Source organism: Hippichthys cyanospilos, chromosome 21, assembly GCF_059441005.1.
Source record: "Hippichthys cyanospilos isolate Australia breed blue-spotted pipefish chromosome 21, RoL_Hcya_1.0, whole genome shotgun sequence".
NCBI lineage: Eukaryota > Metazoa > Chordata > Actinopteri > Syngnathiformes > Syngnathidae > Hippichthys > Hippichthys cyanospilos.
Window position 1 is genome coordinate 5,210,001 of NC_142389.1, and position 25,711 is coordinate 5,235,711.

Genomic DNA, 25,711 nt, shown 5'->3' on the forward strand with positions numbered 1-25,711 from the left:
TGAGAAGTTGCGAACCCTTTTGGAGCATATTCGGATATTTGCCAGAGTTTTAATAAGGTGGGCCTTTACTACAATAAATGCAAGGGTCAGGTGAAGACTTACAACTAGCCTGCTACCAGGAAATCACAACAGTTAAAAGACTAGCTAAAAATATACCACTAAATGATAGCTCATAAACTAATTGGCGAGCTTAATATTTATTTGCTAGCACCAGCTAGCCAAATGGTTCGTCGCATTGATCAGTAGCTAACTGGGTAGCTAAAACCGCAACGTTATTCTTGATTAGCCAAATCGCCAACTGGGTTGCCGCATTTGAACCCTCAAACTCAAGAACAAAGATCTGCTTCCCAGTCGTTTACCGTGCAGCCTTATTCGAGCTAGCTAAATGAGCTTTCACCGCGGTCTAATTTTCTTGTGAGCTCATCACCGCTCTCATGGTTTTACGCCACGCTTTATGAAGCCGGCCGGACGCGACCTATAAACAAAACGCTAACGCTTGCGGGTTCAACGTCGGCTAAGGTTCTGCTCTCGACTGCTTGCCCCGCTAGTTATTGACATTGGCGTCCCGCGCATAATGGCAACGTGATTGCGAGTCATTGACATGCAAAGCGCTTGTGCAAGCACAGAAAGATCAGGAACCTCCCCGCCTCCCCCTCAAAAAAGGTCCACAGAGGCGCTATTTGTTAATTACACTGCAAAACGATTCTGGGTTTTTTTTTTTTTTTTTAACTATTAGCATTTGTGCACCTCCCACTCCTGGGATGAGTGTCATTCTGTCTTCTCCCGTCTCTGATCAGTCCACTTTAATTGGCTCTTGAGCTGGGAAAGAAGCTCCCCCTCGCTTGTTATTTCCAGGTGTAAATGAGAGCAGCGAAAAGAAAGGTTCACCCATGAGAGCGCTGAAGTAGCAAATGCGCTATCGCAAACGCGCAGAGAGAGAGAGGATGCTTTTGAAGTGATCGGTCGGGTGATTTTCGGAGCTCGGTCCAAAGATCCTGAAAGCCCCTCTCGGTTGCCGCGAATAAAAACATGCTCGTTTTTAAGGTGGGGAAAAGTCATTAGTGTTGGCATACGTTTGGAACTGACTAGAACAAAAACATTTCAATGTCACGTGTGGTGGATGAATAAATACATTAATATTCTTTTTCAATACAGTGATCCCCCCCCTACTTCGCTGTTAATGGGGGGTGTCAACCCCCCGCGAAGTCTGAAACCTACAAAGTAGGGTATCAATTCCTAGATTTCTATGTACGCCCCAATATAGCCGCAGTAACCATAAACAATCCTTTTTTTTGTATTTTATTTCCTTTCTCCTATTATTTAACATTACATTATCCTTATTACCATTGTTAACATTATTGTATATTCATTAAATAACTAATATTACTTAGTTTGTTGAGAATTTGTTCTCAGGACTGGTTGCCTGCGCCAAGACGCAGAGTGAAAGAATACGCAAGTCATCACGTTGAACTTCACATTTTTTTTGGCTCATGTATGGTGTATCATGTTGAATAATAAATCAACAACAATCTTAAAGTCAGTCAACTAACATATAAACACTTAATCTATGAATTTACTGTATTTTTAACCGACATTAGCGGGTTAGCAACAACTAACAACAACTGCTAACTATAAAGTGCAACCTCTACACAAACGAACACATAAACGGAATAAACACCCATCGCAAACATAAGCAGTAGCGTGCGTTATCAACATAAATGATAATAAACTGTAAATATGAGCTTACGTTGTCATTCACTACGTCACCGTAACGAGCCGAATGACGCTCAGAGAACGTAAAACAGGAAACGGAAATGCAACGCGACCCGACAAATTAAAAGCATGCATTTCAAAATAAGATAACAAATGTCACGAACTCTAACGCTTGAAGAATTCTTAAGATAGTTATTAACTAATATTACTTAGTTATTTGTTTAATAGAGTACTGTATACTGTACTTTTTTGCTCTTTTCAATTTTTTTCCATTTTTGCGCATTTTTTAAATTAATTTTTTATTTTGAAATATTTTTAATTTTTCCTGGAAAAACCCGCAAAGTACTGAGACCACAAAACTGTATTTTCAATGTTATTTTTAAGACGTTAAATATAGCTATTTTTAGTGGAGGCTTGTTGACTCAACTCTGGAAGCACTATTGATACAGTATCACTTGTACGATTATTGTCGAACTGCTTTTATGGTTTCCGCTAGCGCGACCTTATGAGAATGAAGTCGTAATGTTACGCGAATTACCTTTTTTTTCCCCATCAGAAAAGGCGCCGTCGTACAAAAATGAAGTCGTATTTTCCGAAGACAATCTCGCAGTCCTTCAGGACGTTAAAAGTGCTATCTGAAACCGAAGCGTGTGTGAAGTGCTCGCTCCGTTGCGTTTCCGAGGCCCCCCGCTCTCCTTCGCTATCTCCCATCCTTTTGTATTTGCAGAGCCAAACAAACAGGAAATTGTGTTCATTTGTATGCAAATTTGTGTGTTTGTCCCTCGGGCTGAAGCTCGGAATTAAAAGTTTTACCGTCCCATTAATTCCCAATTACGCGGCTCCATCGACATGGCGGCTGTCTGTCTCTCGCCGTCCAAACGCGTCTCCGTCAGGTTAGGCCCGTTTAGTTCGCCATCTGCCAAACCCGACTCGGAATTTGGGCGTAATCGGGTCGGCTGATTCGCTGATTGATCGCGGGCGCTCGGTCGCCGCTGCCGTCTCCTCTTAATTAGGCGGCGGAAAACGGCGAGGATTTACGTTGTGATTGATATCGGAGGATACTTCGGGAGACAGATGTGCGAGAGGGAGGGGGAGGGTTTTTTTTTTTTTTTTTTTTTTGAGTGACAGCCCGAGGCGAAGGCCGACATATTGCCCGTCTCGTTAAAATTTGCGTGAAAATGCATGACCTCGTCTGTGACGTGTGGCCGCGTGCTGACAGTCGAGGTAATATGACAAATTAGCAGCCGTGCTGCCAAAGCTCATTTGCATAAAGGACCTTGTCTTCATCATTTTGCTGATCTGGCGCTAGAGGCAGAATAATTCAGTGCTTTAAAAAGGTATCGACTGTTTGTATCGGAAGTATTACATCTAAGGTAAAGGTCAGAGGTTGCTGGAGTCATCATTTTTTTTTTTTTGAAAGCAGTATTTATGGCTACATTAAACTGATGAAAATGTAATCGCCGAGAAGAAAAGTTGTCATCTTTCAACATTGTTGTAATCATCGACAATTATGACATTTTGTTTGTATCCAGATGTAAAGTATAAGAATTTAAGGAAAAAACTAAGAAAAAAACCTGTGAGAATAGTTTTATTTTTTGAAACTCGTTTCATCCCAAAGACGTGTTTTTACGTTTTTCAAGAGTCTAGACATTCAATCCCAGGTACTATATATTTTACATTTTGTGTATATATATATATATATATATATATATATATATATATATATATATATAAATATATATAAATATATATATATAAAGTCATTGTTTACTTTAATTAATTAATGGATTCCTTTAGTACTTTACTAGTGTTGTATTTTAGTACTAATTGATTAATTTAGTTCTTAATTACCTAAATTAATCAATTATTTGGTGCTTTAAGCACCTTCCATTTTGAGACATTACTTTAGCCAAACATTTGATATTTTAAAAAAATAAATACATTAGTCTTAAGAACAAAAACATACTATTATTTACTTTTTTTTTTTTTTTTAACTCATTCAAACCCAAAGATGTATTTTTACGTTTTCTGGAGTGTACACATTCAATCCCTGGTACTTCATATTTTTTCCAAGTACAGAAGTAATGAATTCCTTGAGGTAATTAAGAACTAAAATAATCCATTACTTTAGGTACTAAAGTAATTGCTTATTTAAGTTATTTCAGTACCAAAAGTAATAGTTTCCTTTCGGACTTTCAGAGTATGGTACTTAAGTGCTAAACTGATTATTTTACTTCCTAATTACTAAAATAATTGATTTCTTAGTACATTAATTACCAGCCATTTTTATACCCCGCATTCGCCAATTAGATTATTTAAAAATATATAAATAAATCATGAGATTGAAGAAAAACGTAAAAATACGTCTTTGGGGTTAAAGTCCAAGCAATAAAGTCGTTTTTTTCCGAGACCATTGTATCCACCTGAGAATAAAACACAACAAGCACAAATCTGAACGTTCTTCACGAGAAACGACGTCATCTAAATCCGTATAGATTTAAACATAAAACACCCAAGCACTCCTCTAAAAAAACGTCATTAAATCTTTGTCATGTTGTTTTACACCTAAACAAAAACATATTTGGACCACTTATTTCTTTGTTGTGCACAATTGGCAATCACGTTGTCGGCGCCGCTCAAATCACACTGATTGCCAAAGCGCTATTAAAGGGAAAAAAAAAAAAATCCAATAAACGCCTTCTTCACAGTTTGCTGGCATTTTCAAATCCTTGAAAACACAAAACGCTTGTCTCCTTTCAGCGCCTGTCTGACTGGTGCGTCTGCTGTTCATTCCATTCATCCGATGCCATATTTGAGAAATTACAGCAACTCTATCAATGTAACAAATGTGTATAATTAGACATAGTTTGATGCAGCTCTCTGTGCCATATATAGGCGTATATAGGGGCTTGTTCCGAGTGTACCCGATGTGCAAGGTGAAATTGTGAAGGCAGAGCAAATCACCGCCGAGGTGACGTGCCACATACCAGGCGGTCCTTAATTATTCCATTAGAATTCAACAGAGTCGCGCTTAAGGTTACAGAGAAAGTGAGAAGAAATCTACAGTATCCGCTGTCCTTGCTGCAAGTGAATACATAACAAGTAGGGGAAAAAAAATCGATAGGCGAAAGCAAAGAACGCTGTTTGTCGATCAGCTTTTTTTGGGAAATTCGTCCCCTGGAGGCGTTGTCACTTTGCCGAATGAAATTTGGTAGGTGTTGATAATGAGTAGACTCAAGTAAAAGTCTCAGGAAGACACAGGAAGTCCGCCATTTTGGATTGACGTTTAATTGGTCATTTGAACTTGTACTTGAGATTCTGCCCAACAGCAGAAACTCTTGTAGTGTTATGGGAAGAAAAGTGTTTATCGGGAGAAAAAGTCGTAATATTGGCAGAAACAGTGTGTTGTCCCAAGATAAAGTCAAATCTTCAAGCGGTAAGACTTCGCGGTAATTCTGTTGTCACAAATTTGTTCTATTTGTTAAGTTCAAGCCACCTAGGACATTTATTAAAAAAACAACAATTAGGAAGGAAGACAACTAAGTTCTTTTTTGCGAGGAGAGAGGACAGGAACCTGACCTTCTCAGATCTTCTTCCTTTCTGCTCTTGATTTATTCATTTAAGGTTGGCCCTAGGTAAATATCCATTACTGCTCTAAAAGTTTGGGGAAGACATCTGGCAGCAATGTAAACAAACAGTTTGTGATAGTCGGGGGATGCAATTTACGAGTCCATACTCTTTCCCAGAAACATCAAAAATGACCCTGTTCTGGTTTTCCCTTTGGTCGGGTCATGGCGCCTGTCTCACTTTTTTTTTTTTTTTTTTTTTTATTCAGCTGCTTGAGACGTGTCAATTCTTCTTCTTCACGAACAACAGTAACAGGAAGCGTTCATCTATACTAATCTACCCATATACTTATTGCAGAAAACAAATATGGGATCATCTAAATACAATTATTATAATGCTATTAGTGCCTTATAATGTCGAATAAAAGAGAAGGATGTTTGAGAATTCGCTCTCAAACAGTTCTTGAGAAATGACCCTTCAAAGTTTGAATGCCACGCCCACTTTTGGGATTCAGGTATTGTGTACTAAATTTTGGGCTGTAAGGTTAGAAAAAAGGCAAAAACAGCAATTACCATCTCCATAATTGTCAAAGAGGCCACTTGTTGACTCAACTCTGCAAGCACTAGTGATACCTTATCACTTTTCCAATCTATTGTTGACATACTGCACCGGGTTTCCTGCAGTGTCCACTGAAATGCAAACTAGATTTAAAAAAAAAAAAAAAAAACATCCTGAAAAAAATATCGATTTTCAAATGTTACCTCTTGTAACCCTGAAAATTATACAGAAATCACAAGCATGCGTCCATTTCCTGTTTTTTCCTTCCCGAGTGTCTTGCGTCACGTTTAGTGTCCCGTTACACCAAAAATGTCCTATAGGTGTCGCCCTATCACCCAATCACACAAACACCATTACCTGCAATTCAAGCATTATTTTCCCAAACCACGGAGAGCCGCAAAACACGGAATGAAGAGCCACACGCGGCTCCGGAGCCGCAGTTTGCTGACCCCATGGTCAACCTAAAAAGACACTTGTTCTTTTGTTTGTTTTGTTTTGTGTAGTTTGACAGTAGACCCCAACTAAAATGATTTGACGTCGTAATTTATCGCAATTCATTTCGTCTTCCATGGCCTGTTTATGGCACGCACTTTATTTTACCGCCTCTGTGCTAGCGAGCCGGCGAAGGTCAGCGGGAGCTTGCGCGTGGGCTACAGTAACGGCACTCCGAGACACCCCGGTGCTGGCGAGGAGGATTAGCGAGACACAAATACAAACTGTGAGGAATCATCCCAGTAGCCGGAGCGCATTGGCAGCAGCGGGGACTCTGTATTTACCAGTAATTGCATTTTTTTTTTTCCTTCTCTGCTTCCCCCCCAAAAAAATAAATAAAAAAAGAGAGGCGCACGCCTCAGGAAGTTGAAGGCGACGACAGGGGAGAAGCGACAGGAACACGTTGTCAGCCTGGCGCAGCCGTTTGACAGCTTATGGGGAAATCTGCGGAGGATACACGCCGCCCGTGTCGCCACGCCAACGTGTCTGTCAGTGGCGGCCGACGACGGTTCCGCGGGGCGTACGGGGACGCAAACTTTCACCTGCTCGTCAGGTGCTCGCGGCCTCATTGACTTGTCTCCTAAATAAATCGTGCGTATGCATTTCAACAACCCGACCACAAAATCCGCACTGTAAAAAATAGACCGTATTTTTCGGACTATAAGCCGCAACTTTTTCCTCATGATTTGAGCCCTGCGGTTTATAGTCCAGTGCGGCTTATCTGCATTTATTTTTTAAATAATTTATTTTTTTTGCTAGCCACCAGCAAGCAAACGTCCGTTCGAGGTTTCAGTTTATGGAACGACTATGAAATAGAACTGAAAAGATGTGAATCAATGGCTGCGCTCAAGTTTTAAAAATTACCGTATTTTCTGCACTATAAGGCGCACCGGATTATAAGGCGCACAATCAACTAATGACATATTTTAAAACCTTTTCCATATATAAGGCGCACCAGATTACAAGGCGCACCCTCAATTAATGACATTTTAAAACATTTTCCATATATAAGGCGCACCGGCTTATAAGGCTCACTCTCAATTAATGACATATTTTAAAACTTTTTCAATCACAATATAGTAATACTCAATGCAATAACAATAACTCAAATAGTAACTATAAACTCTCAATAGAGTAACTCAATATTATCTCAATATTCATCCATATATAAGGCGCACCTGATTATAAGGCGCACCATGAGCTTTAAAAAAAATTAAGGCTCTTCGGTGCGCCTTATAGTGCGGAAAATACGGTAATTATTAAAAAAAATAAGTCTAAATTGTATAAAATTTGGGGTAAATTTGTGACCTGAACATTTTTATGTACAGTACATAGCATATATGATTTTATTTATGTATTTATCATTGCATATACAGTATGAAATTTGTCCAATGTGTTTCTATGTTCACTTAACGAATCTATCAAACCAAGGGAGATACAAAAAAGATGCTCTTGAAGTATTGATTTGGATTTTGAGCTGCTATTTAACTAACAATATTCCGTTAGTGTTGAAAATATCCATCCATCCATTTTCTGTAAATATCTTGGGACGAAACATGCAGGCATGTTCAGTCTGTTAAAGATAGGATGTTGCTGTTGGCAGAAAATTACAAAAAAATTAAATAAAAAAGAAAAAAAATTATAAACTTCGATGTACCATCTTTTTGCAGAAATATCTCATTTTATTAGCTGCGGCTTATAGTGCAGTGCGGCTTATCCATGACAAATCATTTTTTCGCTCAGATTTTGCTGCTGCGGCTTATATACCGGTGCGGCTTATATTCCGGAAAATACGGTACATTAAAAAAAAATTCACACTATCCCATAATTATGATACACGGTTCTTTTCATTCTTTTTGCTCGGCGATCGTAAGACCGAAACAACATCTGAAAATTCAAGCGTCGCCATGACAGCGAGAATTTGACAGTAATACGTTGATGTGTACTGGTTTTAGCCTGGGGTCTCTTGAGTGCAATAATGCAGCGAGCATCTTTTAGAGTGCGAGTGACTGGTCGCAGAGTGGGAGCAGATTGCTCCACTGTTTGTGACTCAAAATCTCCATCTGCCCCCATTATGGGAACACGTTGCTTCTTTTTACTTAGAAAGCCGTTGAGATGTTATGCTATTGTTTTGTTGTTGTTTGGAATCTCTATTCTAGTCGTACTTCCTTAAACGGCCTTGAGTCTGGTCAAAATATTCTTGTCTTTGTGATAGTGATGGGAATTTTGGCTCTTAAAAGGGAATTGTTCATTCAGGAATCGTTCACTAAAGAAAGGCGGTCATATTTGGTGTTTTCGTGCCGTTACTTAACCCTTGTGGCCACACTTTGAAAATTACCGTATTTTCCGCACTATAAGGCGCAAAATCAGCTTTTTAAAAAAATTAAGGCTTTTAGGTGCACCTTATAGTGTGGAAAATACGGTAAGCGTGACCTGTTTCTTTTGTGTGTTTACAGTTGAAGAAGGTTGCTCATATTGACATTGAGTTATTATGCTATTGAGAGTTTAGCGTTATTATTTGAGTTATTGTTGTTATTACTTTGAGTATGACTATATTGTGATTGAAAACATTTTCAAATATGTCATTAATTGAGGGTGCGTCTTATAATCCGGTGCGCCTTATGTGTGGAAACAGTTTTGAAATATGTCATTAATTGAGGGTGCGCCTTATAATCCGGTGCGCCTTATAGTGAGGAAAAAACGGTATACACATTGCATTTTTTTCCTAATTTTGTAAATGCTTTCAAAGGTGTAATAATAAGTTAATTATGAATATTTCTTTGCCTTCAACCACTCATTGTTCAGTGGCGTCAGTTCTAGCCGTACATATGTAGGTTTCGTTTATTAACACCCTTGAAAAAATTGAAAAATGGTATGATCTGCCTTTGTAGTCTGTGACGTGATGATGACACTTTAATTGTTCTCTACCGCCACCTACTGTCTTGATATGAAACAAGTAATCAAAGATTTTTCTGTTTGCTGACATAGTTTGACCGCCGCTCAATGCAATGTTGCAAAAATCGCAGGAAAATCAATGTCATAAATCCGATTCAAATGCCTCTCAATAATTGTAAATATAATGATTTTATATGGTCCAAAATTTGGACAATGATAGATTCTGTACACAAAATCTTGCACATCCAGCAGCAATCACATATAATTGTTGCATTTTGAAATTTGACATGTTTTAGTCATTGCTGGAAATTTCAGCTCCCTAGGATTTTTTTCCCCGTTGATTCCTTTATAATATCTTAAAAGAAATCTAAGGAATTTCCATAATTTGTAACAATGCCACAAGGGTTAAATGGCATGAGGAAAGTCCGGTAAAAAAAAAAAAAATGTCTTCGTGGTAGTGACGGGACTTTTGGCTCTTTAACTCTTTCAGTGCCGAGCATTATCCGAAAAGGTAACTCCAAGCGTGCAAGCCGATTTAGAACTTTTTGACGCGTCTTTCAAGGCTGACAGAATATTGTAATGTATGACTGCGTAAACACTGATGATACCGTATAAAAGATTGCATTCTTTACCTGGAAAATGACCAATCACATTTCAGCTTGTAAATGTCACATTATCAAATACTACAATACTGCAGATGCATAAAATATATAATTGTATTTTAAATCCAAACAAATGTCATTTTTTTTCCTTTGCAACCCAATTTTGGCAGGTATATAAGAGACAAGATTTGCATATCAAAGCGGAGCTAAATTTAGTTTTGCCTGTGTTATAGCAGATTTTTGGCTATTGTCTTTGCCCCTTCAAATCGTGAGGTTCGCCGTCCGCAAATGTCTTTGTTGAAGCCTGTTTTCATTTCGCAGCTACTTATGCACAGCCAGGTAATTATTTGCGCACAAATTGCATTGTGGACTCGGGCTCAAGAGGCCGCCATTTCTGCGTGGACCGGCGTGGGCGTATTTGTTCTCTCCGCCGCTCATTGTTCCCCGATGGCCGCAATGCAATTTGGCCACAATGCCACGTATTCAATGCACCTGGTAACCAGATAAGGACTGCGGGGGGGGGGGGGAAATAAAACACAAAGATTTGGACTTGTTTCAACGAGGGCGCGGACGGCGTTTTAAGCAACGGGGGGGGGCTTGACATGAAAAATGATGGATTATTCATTTAAAAGGCCACAATTAGCATATTAAGTAGGTTGCTCTTAATTCACGAATTGGTGGATGCAGCGTGTGAAATAAAGTGGAATCGGCCCGGGATGTTGCGTTTTGATAATCCTTCCTCCATGCCGCGCCGCAGGCTCCGGTAATCCTCGATAGGATCTCTTATTGATCAGCGATGCTACATGTCCGATTGTGGTCGGGCGACAACAAATGCAACGTTGCGCTGGAGAAAAACAACAGTGGGTATAAAGATAAGGGATGATAAAAAGGATCTGGCACCCTCGATTTTGGATATGGGGCCTTGGGATTTTTCAAGGTGAAAATTCATGTTGAATCCTCTAAATGATCGTCAATCTTTGAACTCCGGCACCCGTACAAGAAATGTGTTCAAAACAAAATGGACGACTTTCTGTTCAATTTCAAGCGTGGGTCTTTGAGACTTTTCCATGTGTCCTGTCAAGATGGATGCAGCTATGGAAAATTTGACCCAACTCGGGCTTTTAGATTGTTATGATGTGTGATATTAAAGTAAAAGCATACAAAAAACCAATAGGAGGCTAAAATATTGCATACATTTTCAAAACATGCCAATTTTCAAGATGCCATCCTGCCGTCCTTTCTAAATGCTTGCAAACGGGACGTCGAGAGACAGTTGCCAGATTTAGCCCATGTTGGGCTCATTTACTGCTGTTAAAAAGTGGAAATATTGTCAATTTTGGATATGCTGAAAACTCGATGTTTTATCATCCATTTCCCCCAATTTTTGCATTCAACGGCAACTCGCAAACAGGGTGCAACTGAAATCTTTCTGTTGACACCCCAAAACCACCGGGGGGCGCTAGCAGATAACTTGCAATGACTTCATTTAGTGGCTTAGCCTGACTCCCATAATGCAAAGTTCTTGCTGTATATTGTGGGACTTGTAGTTGTCAAGGCTTCAACCCAAGAGCTAAATGTTGCAGGAAAGATTTTATTTTGCTCCCCGGAAGCTTATTTTATGCAATGCATAACATTTTACCTGCATATTCATGTAGTATATCGACATATTCATTTATTTATTTTTCTATTAAGATGTCCCCCTTCTTCTATGGTACCTGTTCAGAAATTCAGCATGTCCATTAAAATATGCTGCTGGGCTTTTTCATGGTGACCCCTCCAAATGATCATCATTTGACATGCCTCTCCACCCGCGAGAGATGTTTATTTATGATGTTGAGTTTGCTGTTCAATTTTTTTTTTCCCTTCTCACATGCCCTTCTGTCCCGCCCCACCACGTTCGACTGGCCTTACATCTCAACTAGAGCCATGCTGATTTCCATTTGCATTGAGCAGCCTCTAATTGAACCGTTGCACCAGGCTAATTGATCACTTGCTGTAAGTGTAATTGCAATCATTTGAGGCGTTACGCCCCCCCCCCCCCCTTTCCTACATATTCCTCCCCCTCTTGGTTGCGCTCGACTGCTCCAGCTGCGTATCGACTGTTGACTAGCAGGCGCTGTTAAAGCGGTATCGGTGTAATGGAGGGCGTTAGCCCTTTGAACTGCCCTTGGTCTCGCCGTAATAAACTCACACGGATTGGGCCGCTGCGTGGCAGCTCTCCAGTGGTCACGGTTTTGTTTTACAACGCTTTGCCGTCATCCTTTTGTTTAGATTTGCGATGTGATATGCATGACGCTTCAAATCCGTTCCGCGGTTGGGCTCGTAAGGCCAATTCACCGTATGGCGGGCAATCCAAACCTATGTTCAACAGCTAATGCGTTTAAAAGCATCAAAATTGGTCATACATATTCAAAATCGGTATAGTAAGTGCTAGGTATATATAATATACATGAATACAATCAGAAAGCATCATGAATAAAAAATATAGAAAGGATTTTTTTTTTTTACCTTTGAGTGCCGCTTGTTCTGTCCATATTCCCTAATAGGGGTTATCTGCAGCATGGTTTCCATATAAATCATCTTCTTACTTCTCTCCAACATCACTAGCAATCTTGGGACCCATGGCTAACCCTTTCAACTTTGAATTAAGCAGTAAAATGCACTATAAATACGCTTTTGTAACCACACGCAATAGAACAAAGCTTTACCTTTCCGCCATTTTAAACGAGTGAGGCCAACCAATGGCAGACCGGCATTGTAGTCACGCGTTCATGGAAGCAGTTAGACGGCAATAGTAGATAAGTGCAATTACATAAAAACGCCCACAGATGGAGTCAAAACAACAAATTAAGGACGTTGTATAACAGGGGTCCACTGTAGTTTACTATACTCGTGTGTTACAATGGTTTCTCTGGAATAGCAGTAACAGCTTGGATCAATTTGACCCGGGGTCATGTGTAATTAAAAACAAAACCTTCAACCCCCCCTTCAGAAACAGCAATAATATTTTTGTGTCATTGTGACACAGGTTTTACTTATATGAGCAAAAAAAAAGAAGCAAAACGTTCTCAAATGGGTCACTTTGACCCACAACAGTAGGGTCAAAATGTCTGCATGTTTTTTTTGATCCTTCCTAATGAATTAGAGCAAAAAGTCGAGTTGGCAAATCAACATTTTTCGTCAAAGGCAAGGCCATGTTTTCAACATCAATCGTTATATAAAATCCCATTGGCGGTCTTTTAATCATGAAGGAAAATTCCAAGGTTCTGGTCGCCCGTCGTCATGGTCGATGACCCGCCCGCCTCCTCGCCGTTCCTCGGAGCGTGATCGCCATGGCGACCGTAACGCTAAATCCTGTCATCGCGGTAGTAGTAATACACTGGAGATGCATCTTCATCCTCCTCCCCTTCCTCTTGTTGCTCCCTTAAGGAGGTCCTGCAGTAATGTGCAGTAGAGCGCCGCAGAAGAACAAGACCCCCTGTTGGCGCCGGACCATGAGGGTCAATAAAATGTCCAGGGGCCCCGCAAGAGCACCAGGAACAGAACAAAGACCGACAAAAAAAGATTCGATGCGGCACACTGCCGGAAACATCGGTAATAGCTTCTCTATGCTCCACCGCACCATTTCATTTAGTTAAGCAAGATTTGTTTATTTGTTTAGTTTTCTTGCTTTCCAGCAGTCCATTTGTTGGCTCATTTGTCAAACGCTAGACTGGAAGAAATAGAAAAAAAAAAGCTTTCCGCGCCAACGGGGTGGAGATAAAAATCGGGCTGGTGGAAGATAACCTCGCGCGTCCTCGTCTTTTTTTAAATGGCTGGAGAGAAAAAGTGAACAACTGGGACCGTGGCAACTCTGGTCCCAAAATTGATTCTTAAGTAGAATCTTGGAGTCGGAGACAACGGGGAAAGGAGGGCGGGGATTAGGAGAAAATCGTCGAATGGCGGGCAATAGAAACATGCTAATTAGCAAATGCGTGTAAAATCCCAGGTAAACACATCAGAATTGTATATAAATATTTAAAATTGCAACAAAATAGTACTTTAAGTGCTACTTATATATAATATACACTTATAGAATTAAATAGCAGCATAAATCAAAACTAGTGAAAGAAAAAAAAATTATTTACCTTTGGAGTGACGTGACTTAGCTAGTTATGGCCATATTTCCTAGCGAGGGTAGCCTAGCCTAGCATAGCCTTCTTCGTATTTCTTGATTATCTTCAGTTTCCATATTAATCATCTTTTTCTCTCTTTAACATCACTAGCAATCTTGGGACTCATGGCTGACCAATTCAAGTTGGAATTAAGCACTAAAATGCACAATAGATACGATATTGTTAGCATTCACACGAGATCAAATCTTTAGCATGTCGGTATCTTAGTGACACCGTGACGCCGACCAATAGCAGACCAGCATCTTAGTGACTTGTTGCAGCGCGGGCAGTTATAAGAGCAATTATCTAAAAACACCTGAAGAGGGAGGCAAACAACATAAACACAGCCAACCCCACAGGTCATGACAATTTTTGATGCCGTAAAGGGGGGGGAAATGCAGTAAAGAGGGGACGAAAAAAGACGTAGTATTCCACTTCGTAACGTGAAAAAAAATGTAAGCCCAGGATGCCGTAACCTGTGGTCCACCGTATAATATATGTGTACTAAAATGGATAGCAATTGAACAAACTAAAGTAGTTTGTAGAACTACGAGCCAGGTGACCCTAAAATGTCCATTTCAAAACATGTCCTTTTTTTTTTTTTGGATTAAAAGCAAACATTTGAATCTCAGGTAAAATCTGTAAACGTCAGGCTTCAAATACAAATGAAGCATATTTGGTATGTATGCAACACAAATAACAAAAAGGTCAGCGATGCTTTTTTTTGATGTCTACGACAGATGATGATGGCGTGATCAAGTGGCGTGATGGAGTAAAAAAAAACAAAATGAAAGATCATATTTGGAGAAAGTGACAAAAAGGCTGAGACGGCCTGACAGTGACGATGATAGAAAGAGTGTGTGTGTGTGTGTGTGTGTGGGGGGGGGGGGTGTTGTTTTAAGATCAGTATGGATGAGTGCCTTTTGCTTCCCGTGGGAGGCGGCCCATCGGATCGCCGTGTCTGTCACTCGGCTGGCTTGCGCTGAGTCGGCGGTGTGTGTGTTTGTGTGTGTGTGTGTGTGTGTGTGTGTGTGTGTGTGTGTGTGTGTGTGTGTTCAGGTATCTCATATGAGTGGAGGTAATTGGGCAAAAATGAGGTGGAAGTGTTTCTCATCAATGAATGAGTCAGCTTCATTTCGATTGAGCTTCTCTCAGCTAAATTCAATTGATACAATTCCAATTGATACATATAACGATATGTAGACATCTGGATATATTAATATGTATATTGATATTGTATAGACTGAATTTACAATAGGGCTGGGTAATCCGATCGATTTGAGTGCCTTAAAAATCGAAGGAAAATGAGCCAAATACTGAAATTCATGAGTTATGCTCGAGAGATGAAAAGCAATTTTTTGCTCGAGAGATGAAAAGCAATTTTTTTGCTCAATTTATGAATGTTACATTTGGCTTAAAACTGATCAAATTCATGTCAAATCGGTTAAAATCATAATCATCCAGAATGACTTGCATTTTTGTTTGTGCCATATTCTCCAGCCCTAATATATAGTAAAAAATATTCACAGTCACTTTTTTCCTTAAAATGTACATTAAATAGAACACATGTATTATTTTCAGTGTGTTCCCAGAGAAATAATTAAATAAATAAAATGAGAATGGATTTTTTTCTAAGTCATTTCTTCTAACAACCCAGGCTAAACCCAGCTGCTCCTCAACATGCACACAAAGCTCGTCTCATAGTTGAGATGCATCACTTTAACATGCCTCTTTGATACCAATATACTATCTTGAGGCTTGAGATCTAATATTTGAAAAAAATCCCCTAAAACCTTTTCGGCATATGTTTTCCTTCTTAAGTTTTTTATTTTTTTTTTTTTTTTTTTTTTTTTACCTGATACGTAAAATTAATACAGGGTTGTGCTCCCTCTAGTGTTCCACAAAAGACACTACAAAATATGTTTAATTTTGCGGCGGGTTCAACTTTTTCTTTCAATCCATTACTGTGCATTTCACTAGCAAATTCAGTTGTATTTAACTTCAAAGTCCAATGTATTTACATTTCTTGTTTCGAAAGTAGTTTGGAAGTTTAACAATAGCTTATAACAGTAACATCTACCTTGCTTATTTCTGATATAAGGATTTAAAGGGCGAATTTTTAGCGCGGCTACCAGCAATAGTTTCGATTATTTTCGATTTATTTTATTTAGCTCCAGACTGTACACCTTCCATCTGAGCGCGTGTGTGTGGAGCTGCTGCGGCGTGAAGGTTATCAGGCCGGGCGCAGCGCCTTGACCGCGGGTGCCTGCCGGCCGGCGCGTAGACGGAGGCTCCCCGCAGGTCAGCCGGCACCTTGTGCGTGTCCCCAGCAGGAAGCAGTCAAAGTGCCTTCCTCCCGTGTCGTCCCGTGGCCGTCCTCCAGCGACTAAAAGCCGCCGGCGTCTCCACTTCAAGCCCCGCACCCTTACACAAAGTCACCTTCGCCCCTGCCCCCTCCCCCCCTCCTTGTTTGTCATTTTTCATCATGCCGCCGTCCATGTTTGCTAATCTGCGTCCTCTCACAATTCATCATCTCCACTTCTTCTTCTTCTTCTTCTGAAGGTTACCGAGCAGCCGATAGACGCCACAAAACGAGGGGGAAGGGAGACAATCATAAAGGGTGACAGGGAGGGGAGACCGGGGGGTGGGGGGGTTATCCTCTTATCTCTCCGTCTGTCTTTCCTTCACTTTTTTTCATTTGCAATCTCTAAATCGCCCTTTCTTCTCCTTTTCTTCCCGCCGTCTCCTCGCTGTCATTGCTAGTCATCAACGAAGAAAGTGTTTGTGCTTTTGTGTGTGTGTGTGTGTGTGTGTGGGGGGGGTGATGGGTATAATACGTGGCATTGAAATAATAAAAGCTTTTCGAAAAATAAAAGCTTAGTGCTAATATACTAAAAATGCGCCAGCAGATATTTGGGCACAAATGGTGGAGCAACCCATGTAGACAGATAATATAGCAATACTTCTTGCAATATATTCTTTATCCTCTGTAAAGAATGACTAATATTACTGGGGCGTTGTGATCACTGCTTTAATTTTGATTTTGTTTTTTCCTTAAAAATTTTCACAGTCCACAAATGGTGGAGCAACTCACGTAGACAGATAATAAAGCAATACTCCTAGACTACTGATACTGGGTTATTGTGACCGTCTCTATGTGCATTACCGCTTCAATTTTGATTTTGTTTCTTCCTTTAATTTTTTTCACTGTCCACAAATGGTGAAGCAACTCATGTAGACAGATAATATAGCAATAATTCTTGGCATTTATTCTCTATCCTCTGTAGAGAATGACTAATTCTACTCGAGAGTTGTGACCATCAGTGTATATCCGCTTCAATTTTTTTTCAATTTTTTCCATTTTCATCTTTTTTACCAAATGCACACACTTTGTTACTCAGCACTACAATAATATTTTTTATCACTAGTTTAGCCTTATGGGCTATAGAATAGAATGCCTTTATTGTCATTCCATAGCAATACCAAAAAAAAAAAAACCAACAACAAATGGGAACGCTGCTTTGATTGGTGCAAATTGATCAAATATGAACTTTAAATAGAATATAATAATATAAAAATCCTACAAGGTGGAATTTACTTATCGCATTGATTTCCGGGTCCCTATTGATTGCAAAAAACAAGGCAACGCCCTATAATGTAACGTATTGTATATCTGCTATGCTGCCCCCAAGTGGCCAAGGCGTGTACACTTGCAGGAGCAGCACAATGTCCATAGGATGCAAATAATAACTATGGGAAAAAATAATAGTATTTATAGTGTGTGTGTGTGTGTGTATATATAGATACAGTATGTATGTGTATAAATATATATATATATAGATATATTGTACTATACTTTTCAAAAGTGCATTATAGATGATTATACATTGAAATACACGAGAATCGTTTTTTGTGCGCGGGGGTGACTTGTAACAGACGACTGGCCTTTCCATTCATTTCAAAGGGGAACTTTTTAGCTGGCATTTCAAGGCGGCGGCGTATTGACGAGCCGGCGTATCGACGACAGGACGCTGTACACGGGGGCCCCCATGAAAGGTGACATTTGGAACGCGGGGGCTACCTGAGGCCAATCACAGCTTTTGTGCGCCGGCGCGCCTCTCTGTAATTCTAATCAGCAGCTCGCAGTCATTACTATTCCGCCCGCACCCCCGCCGGCAGACTGCACAAACGGCTAAGCTTTGCACTAAAGTTTCGCTGGAAAACCTTGAAGGCCGCAGCGCTTTGACGCCCCCCCCCCCCTCCCCAACTTAACCCGCATCGGCGTATTGAGAAAGCAAATTCGCTGTTTAGCCCCGCCTTCAGCGGATCAACTCCCTTTGGAGCCACCCGTGTCGCGTTCCGCATCTTCCGCCGGTAATCTCGGCTCTCATCTTTCAATTTCCCTCCATGCCTTTTCCACGTTTTGGCTCAATTCTTATCTGGCTCCCTTAATATTCCTTCATCTGTGGTTATTTATTTTATTTATTTATTTTTTCTTACTCCTCTATCTTCCTTCTTGGCTACTTCCTGGCTGAAATTGAGCCGACATATGCCAAATCTCAAGGCAACCGTGCCTTCTCTAGATAAACACATCGAATGTTTATTTGTTATTTTGGAAGAAAAGTTGTTTGACATTTAACTGCTACATACTGTATAATAGCAATTTAAAAAAAAAAAATGAGAGAATTTAGTTCATTTCTCAATATGTTTAACTGTTTACTAAGGTTTTACTACAGTGGTTCTCATATGGGGATACTAGTACCCCTGGGGGACGTAAAGGAACTTCTGGGGTACTTAAGATTTTAAAGAAAAACATGTAAAATATTTTAAAAATAATTGTTGAATTGAGTGTTTTGGAAAATACATGTTCATAAAACAAATTTGATCTTCAGTAGTTTTCCTCTCCTTACCTGTCGTGTTAATGATTTGTTTTTGTCAACACATCTCTACCAAAAGAGGACACTTAAAGTTGGATATTTTTCTGCGCGCCAATATTTATAATTATTTTTTCTTTATTTATTTTACATAACGAGAATTTTTGTCATTAGTATGGAAAGGGTTAACATAAGAACACAAATATCTTAACCATATTGACCATGAAGAAAAATACATTGTGCAGGTTTTTTTTTTCTAAATCACCTCAATCGTTGATTTATTTTTTGTTCTTCAATTTTGAAATGCCCTTATTTAATAAAAAAATATCTAATGAAACTTTCATGGTTAATGATTTAGAAAAGATTGTTGTTGACAGTAATTTAAAAAGTTTAAAACTGCTGCAGACTTTGACAATGAGTGAAACTGCACCACCTGGTGTCGTGAATGTGCAATTACACTTCACATGGCAAACTCAAAGCCTGTTTCCTATTTAAGGACTGCATTAGTGATAGATGTTTTTTTTTTTTTTTTTTTTTATATCAGAAAAATCTTGCATTTAAACAGGGGTGTGTAGACTTTTTCTACCCACCGTGCATCAGTGGCTTTTGATTGGACACTGGCCCACTTTTCCCGCAGACAGTTTTATTTTTTTCTCACAGTCTTGACAGCGTGCAGCGATTAACCTGGATTAACGATGCGAACCATGGTCTTTTTTATTCCGTCGGCGTGCGTGTGCAACTTTCAAAGTTCACGCAGTGTCAGAGAGTTAAAGTGGATGGCATTGCCTTACAAAATGTCTCCGAAAAAGAGCTCTCCTTGTTTGATTTTCGGCTAAACTCACTTTCTTGGTCAGTGGTGTAAATAAATGACTCATTTGACGTCTTGTTTTGAGATTTTTTTTTTTTTTTAAGGTTTTAAAACATCAAAACGCTTGTATCAAAACACTTGTATCGTGCACCTCATGAAGCTTTTGGAAGCGCATGGCGTGTTACAAGCGTGCGCTGGCAGTCATACAACACCCGGCCCGGCTTTTCCTCGGAACCCGGCGTTTTCTCGATCGCTCTCAAAGCCGTGAGATCAACTCCATCAATTATGAAAGACGGCCGTCATTGCGGAGAGTGCGAGAGACAAGAATAGAGAAAGAGAAGAGCGCGTCCAATGTGAGAGCTGGACAAAGTATGCGTGTCTAGCGGAGCGTGAGAAGGCTTTGTTTTGCGTTTAGTGTGTGTGTGTGTGTGTGTGTGTTGGCCTTTGTGTCAATCTGTGCTTGTAAGTACACGAGATGGCGAATCTGACAAGCTGCCTTTAGGATTTGGGATGGATACAATGTCAGTACTGTACACACAAACTGGCAGGCTGTGTTTGCTCACTTAGTAAATAACCACAGTGCTGCTCAGCCTCTGTTTAGCGGTCGTCAAGCTAGCGAACTTGAGATGTCTGTTGTTTTTTGTGTGTTAATAGTAGAGAAGGGCAAATACAGATACGGGCCTCGCTGAAAGGTATTAGGTACTCGAGTAGGCTACCGATACCAGCCACAATACTCAAGGCAAAAACGATTGTTTTTTTTCCTTTGGCCTCATAGCATAACTGCCGAAATTTTAGATTTGGATTTTATTAGCTTCTTTACCTGGTTAACACACCTGATTGTTTTGTTCCAATTTTAAAAAAATACAATTGAGTTTTCTCAACTGTTTTTTCTTGTTGTCTTGATCGAAATAATGATAACTGTCGATTATTTAAAAAATAGATGATAGTTTGTTTTTTTTAACTTTGAAGGAGGAACGTTAACTACGGATAACATTGTACGTTAGCATAAAAGCGTACCACTTGGAGCTGCCGCGTCTGACGTTAGCATCGCTAGCACGTCATTAGCATGTCAGCGAGGGGGGTGAACAACATCACACGGGAAGCACATTGCATGAACTCAAACTAAACTTTCATGCTCAAAATATCCATCTATTTCTAACCTGCAGTTTTTGATGTTTTTTTAACAATATTAACATTATTCATTTCAATGGTTTCCGTCACAAAACGACTTCTGTGACGAATGAGTTTCGTAAGAAGATGTACCACTGGACTGTGGTGTCGGTGGTGGAATCCACATGATGCAAAGGCGCATGCGAGGCAACCTTGATCCGGTCAATTATTCGGAAGAAAAAGGCTCCCATTGTACCCGGGGAGGCGCTTTTGAACACCCCCGGCCCGACGCGGGCATCTAATGGAGCCGCAAGCGCCGCGCCCCGCCGTCTCCCAGGTGGGCTCCTTATCAGTGCTCCCTGGCGCAAGGTGTAAATAATTACTCCATGACCATTCTGCCGGTCCAGCCGCAGGCGTGTTTGCGCCAGTAGAGATAGATTGGAAAAAGGATGACAGGTTATTTGAAGAAAGAAACGGCTTGAATCATTGATGCTGGCTTGTGTGGGAGGGTTTTTTTTTTGTTTTTTTTTTTTTTTTGACGTAGGTGCGTTTGGGCTAGTTGTTGATTTTCTTGACTAATTAATTGATCGGTGAGATTTTTTTTTTTTTTAAACAATGGAAATTATGGAGTACATTTAGTTAGACTGGTGTGTAATAACTCCACAGTCGTGTTGCTAACCAAAACAGCAGTACAAGTATTCAACTCTGGAGTTCTAATCTATACAAAGTAGTAACATTTTTGATCAGGGATGTTCAATACCATTTTTTTTTTTTTTTAAATTTGGACCGATACCAGTCAGAGTCTAAATAGGAAATGCAAGATAGAAGTTTCAAATTACCTTACCCACCCACCCTCCAAAAAATGCATTATCTAGTAAATTAAGCTTACCAAAACCTTGCTTTCCCAGACAAATACCATTAAAAGTACTCCGCTCTACCAAGTACTGATACCACTAGAACTGACCTTTTGAGTTGTGATTAATACTGATACTAAACACTGATACTATTAATACTTTTGATGACGGATGTTCATTTTTTCTGATAGATATCGCAAATACCGATACTCAGTACCGAGTATCGATACTTGGTATCATTTCTGGCACATTTCTAGTGTGAGCAATTTTTGTTATCGGTATTAACTATTAATTTTTTTAGGGTTTGTCCTATGTCCCAGGGCTCAGTCCTGTTTTTTCTGGCAAACAGCGAAGGTTGACAGAATTCCAAAAATAAACACCTCACCTCCAAGCGACACTGAGATCATTTTTTCGCACGCTTTCACCTGCGCAGCTTCTTCCCGACTCACAGGTGTGAACTAATTTTTTTTTCGGGCGCATCACACGCTTTCATTAGATGCTTGCTTACTTCTAATTTAATCATATTAAGAGGCGTTTAGTGAGATATTTAGAATGTTTGCCTGCATATCTTGCACACATATTGGATCACAAATGCTTTCCCTCTGGAATGTACTACAGTAACAGCAGTGATTTGTGTATTTCTGCTGGAGGCAGGGTGTAGCTACACACACGCACACACACACTCTGCGCGAGTGGCAGAAGATGGCGAGATAGCGTTGCATAATGTATGCGGCTTGTGAGGTGTCAGTGCACCGCTGAAGAAGCTTCACTTGCTGATGCGGAAAGAGTCTCCGCTGCTTCTTTTGCTAGGGCTAACTCAAAGCATACCCTTTCTCTTTTAAAAAAAATCGTTTGAAAAAGATCACAATCTTGCTCAACACATTCATTGGACAGATTCATTGACAAAGTCAAAAGCAGTGTTCAGAATGAGGTATCAGGAGATTTTGTTGGTTTTATTTTGCTTTTTAAATATGATCTGAATGAATAAATCGCTAGCACATACAGTAGTTCATTGCTTCTCAAGTGTATTTTGCAAACCCCCCCAGGAAAGAGAAAACCTGTCGCGACCCCCACCACCTTCTGTGCTGATAAATAAGATATCTGTAAAAAAAAAAATTAGAACTATATGTAAAACTGTATCCTGTTTAATATTAACAGATGAAAAAAAGATATATCAATTAACTTTCAACACCTTTTTTTTTTTTTTAACTTTTTACAGTTTAAAGATTACAGATTAGTCTAAAATGACGAAAAGGTGAAAATGATTTGCACCCCCCCACTCGCTCCAAATATGAAATGCAAGATAGAAGTTTTTTAATTAGCTGCCCCCCCCAAAAAAAATGCATTATCCAGTAAATTAAGGTTACCCAAACCTTGCTTTTTACTTGTAGTGTATGTCACTGAAGACATGTTAAATATGAATTATATTTCATGTTCAATGACATGTTAAATATGAATTATTTCATGTACAATGACATCAAATGTGGAAAGCTATCTGAGACATAGCAACGCTCATTGCAATCTAGTGCCATTTGAACACATGATTAAACCAATGTATAGCTTATATGTTATTGCATGCACACTAGGCATTGTGGAGTGTCTTTAGTGTGTTTTGTCGTCGACATTTTAATAATTATTTAAGATGACTGGAGGTTTGATTATTTACTTGGGTTAGACGCGGGAATGGAGGAATACAAATTCTCTCATTTTTCCCTCACACTATTATCACAGTTTTGCTCAGCTAGCGTACCTAATGTTGCGACCTGCTTGTCGCTACGTTTAATGATGTCAATGAACGTCTCACCTCATGAAAGATGAATCTTGTCATCACTTTGACGCAAGATCAATCACTCGGGGAATGGACTGTGATCAATCACATTCAAATGAGCCTGTTGGGGCTCCCACAACTAACCGTCGTTGTTAAAAGTGCTGCCTAATGACTTGTTTTTCTTCCTGGCTAACCGTTGGCACCCCCCCCACCCCTTTTTTTATTCTTATTTATGTTTTTCTTTTGAGTGCGTTTTGATATTTATTTCACTTTAACATTAGAACTCTATATTTAAAAAAAAAACAACAAAAAACAGAACAGTTGCAATCAAGTAAGTCTTAGCTGCAGTAATATTAGTTGTTCTTGCGGGAGGATAAAGAATATATGTCTGGATGTTTTATGTTGTTGAGCTGTCAAACTTAATAAATTGACGATGAATCGATGATCAAATTAATCGACAACTGTTTTAATTATCGAGTTATCATTTTGAGCCATTGTTTTACATGGAATTGTTCAAGTCTACTGATTTCAGCCTCTCAACTGTAAATATTCATGAAGTTCCTGTCATTTTTAAAAGAAATCTTTTTCAAATCAGACCAATTATGTTTCGATTATTCTAATCTGGTTGAAAAAGTAGGTAAGTAAACCATTAATCCTCCCGTTTGATATTGTTTCATTATTTTTTAGCTAATTCTAAACAAACCAAATAAACACTTATAATTTAGTACATACCCAGTAATTGAGATTTTTTTAAATACAGTCTTATGCAAAACAAAAATCTATCAAATTAATCAGAAATAATTGAGTATACAAAGCATTTAATAGTGACCACATTTGTTTTCAAATATCGGTTGCATTGATGCTAGTTTCATTAGCTTTGCTAATGTTGATTTGCATTGTGTGTTAGCGTTAAGCTAATGGACTTTTGTGAGTTAGGTGGGAGGAGGCACAATGTCTATTGATTTGTAATGGAGGGCCCCATTGAGGCACCCCCACCCCTAAAAAATGATAATGTTAGCATCCGTAAGGAACCAGGAACTAGCTAACTAGCTAATAAGTCACTAGCTAAATAAAGAAATAAAAGACTCCTATCACCCCACACACACACACTCATTACCTGTTAGGCTACACACACACACACACACACACACACACACTCACTGCCAGTCCTGGCTGATTAAGTTAGCGCCGCAATTAAGCGTCCGTTTTACAGTGTTTCGATCGGGGGCGCGAGGGCCGAGGCGGGGTGAAAAAGAAGTGCTGAGGCCGAATATTAGGCCCCCGGGAGCCATCCATCGTTCCGTTCCATAACCACCTTAAACCCCCCCCCCCCCCCCCCCCCCCACCCCACCCTCCAAAAACAGCTCGCTCCGACTCCCCCCTCGCCTCGGTGAAAATTGAGGAACATTAGCTTTTATGTATTTGCCCATTCCGCCGTAAACCTTGCCTGTCGTATTAGCCCGCGGGCCTGACTTCACACAAGTCGTTTTAAGAAAATGGAGTCGTAACATTGTGAGAATCGTCAGAATGTTACGCAAAGTCGTAATTTTACTAGAAAGTCGTAAAAAGACATTTCAATGAGACTTTTTATGTGAAAAAGACGATTTTTCCCATTCATTTTTTGTCGTTTAACTTTTTATGTAAAATAGATTTTCTGTTTATAGTTTTATATATATATATATATATATATATATATATATATATATATATTATTTATGTTTTTTGTATTATGTGTTTATAATAAATTCACATAAAAATCATCGTGCAAACTACAACCATTAAAAGTTGTTTTTTGCTAAGTTTTGTTCAAAATGGACTCCAATGTTTATATTAGTTGTTTATTTACTTTTTAGTGTAATCTTTTCAGAATTCATGTAAAAATCATTCATTGTGCAAACTACTTATTTACACTATGTTTAGTTTTTTTGTTTGGTATTAGTTTTGTGCAAAATTTACCCCAGTTTGTGTGTGTGTGTGTGTGTGTGTGTATATATATATATATATATATATATATATATATATATATATATATATATATATATATATATATATATATAATTTTTTTGTATTATACATATGTTTTTGCAATAAAATAATGCAAAAATAACTTCTAAACTTAAACTTTTTCTACTCGATCAAGGTTTTTGCATAGAATAAGGTTTTTTTTAGAATTATTGCTATTTTAATTTTTCATAATACAGCAGTTCAGTCAATTTGACTTTTATTAGTTTATCAATTGTTGTGTAAAAGCTTGACTATTTCTCATAAAATGTCCTCAATTTTAAAATGTAATTTTCCCCCCTGCAAAATAATTGT

General features: G+C 39.2%; 1 protein-coding gene across 1 annotated transcript in view; it reads left to right on the plus strand.

The window, feature by feature from the left end:
* Positions 1-25,711, plus strand: part of efna3a (ephrin-A3a) — a 49,877-nt gene that overhangs the window by 16,678 nt on the left and 7,488 nt on the right. The window lies entirely within an intron of this gene.